Below are 2,420 nucleotides of genomic sequence, written 5' to 3'. Positions count from 1 at the left end.
CAGTCAGGCATGGAGCTGATGGTGGGAAGGAAGATGGACAGGTAGAACAGTTCAAGAGGGCAGTGCTGAGTTAGAGGGTTGGATCTGGGATAAGGTGGGGGCAGAGGAGTTGAGGAAACAAATGAAATCCACATTGATCCCATGGGGAGACAGGACACCAACTTGCAGAACGTTTCAGAGAACATCTCTGGGACACACACACCTACCAACCCTACCACCCTGTGGCCAAACACTTTAACTCCCCCTCCCACTCTGCCAAGGGCATGCAAGGCCTGGGCCTCTTCCACCACCAAACTCTAGCCACGCGACGCCTGGAGGAAGAACACTTCATTTTTCACCTTGGGACCCTCAATCACATGGGATCAATGTGGATTTCACCAGTTTCCTCATTTCTCCTCCCCCCAACTTATCCCATCTTCCTTCTCACCTATCTGCTCCACCCTTTGCACTGACCTGTCACCATCACCTCCACCTTCATCCACCTATCGCCTTCCCAGCTACTTTCCCCCCCAGCCCTGCCCCCTCCCATTTATCTCCCAGCCCCCTTGGCGTCCCCCAACCCCAATTCCTGATGAAGGGCTTATGCTTGAAACTTCAACTCTCCTGCTCCTCGGATGTTGCCTGACCTGCTGTGCTTTTCCAGCACCACACTTTTCAACACTGATCTCCAGCATCAGCAGTCCTCACTTTCTCCTAACTATGGCAAGAGAGCAGAGTTAACATTTCAGTGCCTGGTGACTCTTCATAAGAACTGCATTTCCTACATCACAGCACTCCAAAAGTACTTTATTGGCCAGAAAGCTCTTTGAGACATCCAATGGTCATGTATTTGAGTAAGGTCTACTAGGAGAAAGTGAGGACTGCAGATGCTGGAGTACCAGAGTTGAAAAATGTGGTGCTGGAAAAACACAGCAGGTCAGGCAGCATCCGAGGAGCAGGAGAATCAACGTTTCGGGACTCCTGAAGAAGGGCTTATGCCCGAAACGTCGATTCTTCTGCTCCTCGGATGCTGCCTGGCCTGCTGTGTTTTTCCAGCACGACATTTTTCAACTTTGAATAAGGTCTTTCTAGTTTGTTTTGATCAGTCAGGATGGAATTTGCAGCTTTGTGATGTGTCCACTAGGTGGAGCAACAGTCCTTATATTTATGATCTTTCCCAGACTGGACAGCAGAAAGGTTTCCAAACACCATCAGTTTTGAGGAAAGGTCATCAGACCCGAAACGTTAACTCTGATTTCTCTTCGCACTGCTGCCAGACCTGCTGAGCTTTTCCAGCACCTTCTGTTTTTGTTTCTGATTCACAGGATCTGCAGCTCTTTGGGTTTTTAGCATAAGTGTTTCTCTGTATTTAAGTGGATGGGTACACTGCCCAGTTTGAGGGTGACCAGAAAACTACCAGGTCTTCATTTTCTGGATGCTCTCCTCCAGTTTCTTGCCTGGGAGGCCATTCTATCTAAGAGGATAGGTTGTAGGCCACACTGAGATATTCACAACCAATTCTGACTCTCACCTCAATTGTACGGTATTATAATTCAAACCTATTTCCAATGTCTTTATTTGACTTGAAAAGCAACATGCCCACACCACATGTAAGCTGTTGTTTCTTAGTCATCAAAATGTGATCTTGTGCCTGCCATACTCTGGGCTTACGTACTCCATGTGGACAGTCTTATTGCTAGTGAATAACTGCTCCAAAAAACAAAATGCTGCAGAGGCTTTTGAACCAGCAATTTGTGTCTGTTTTCACAGAATAAAACTTAAGAAACTTCCCAAAGATTATTGAAAATCAATAAATTATGAGGAGGGAAGAACTTAAATCAAGATTGAAACTTTATTGCTGGAACAGCACAGCAGGTCAGGCAGCATCCAGGGAACAGGAGATTCGACGTTTCGGGCACAGGCCCTTCTTCAGGAATGAGCAGAGAGTGTTCAGCAGGAGAAGATAAAAGGTAGGGAGGAGGGACTTGGAGGAGGGTGGTTGGCAGAGGAGATGACCTGGGGTGTGCAGTGAGAGAGGGACTCACTGAAATCTTTGTAGAGAGAGGCAGAGAGCTTCTTCAAGGAAGGCATCCTTGTAAGAGGATTCGCAGTAGGTTGAAATCTTCGAGGAGAAAGTGAGATCTGCAGATGCTGGAGATCAAAGTTGAAACTTTATTGCTGGAACAGCACAGCAGGTCAGGCAGCATCCAGGGAACAGGAGATTCGACATTTCGGGCACAGGCCCTTCTTCAGGAATGAGCAGAGAGTGTTAGATCTTTGTAGAGAGAGGCAGAGAGCTTCTTCAAGGAAGGCATCCTTGTAAGAGGATTCGCAGTAGGTTGAAATCTTCGAGGAGAAAGTGAGATCTGCAGATGCTGGAGATCAAAGTTGAAACTTTATTGCTGGAACAGCACAGCAGGTCAGGCAGCATCCAGGGAACA

Source organism: Chiloscyllium plagiosum, chromosome 31 (genome assembly GCF_004010195.1).
Source record: "Chiloscyllium plagiosum isolate BGI_BamShark_2017 chromosome 31, ASM401019v2, whole genome shotgun sequence".
Classification (NCBI taxonomy): domain Eukaryota; kingdom Metazoa; phylum Chordata; class Chondrichthyes; order Orectolobiformes; family Hemiscylliidae; genus Chiloscyllium; species Chiloscyllium plagiosum.
This window is presented reverse-complemented; position numbering follows the sequence as displayed.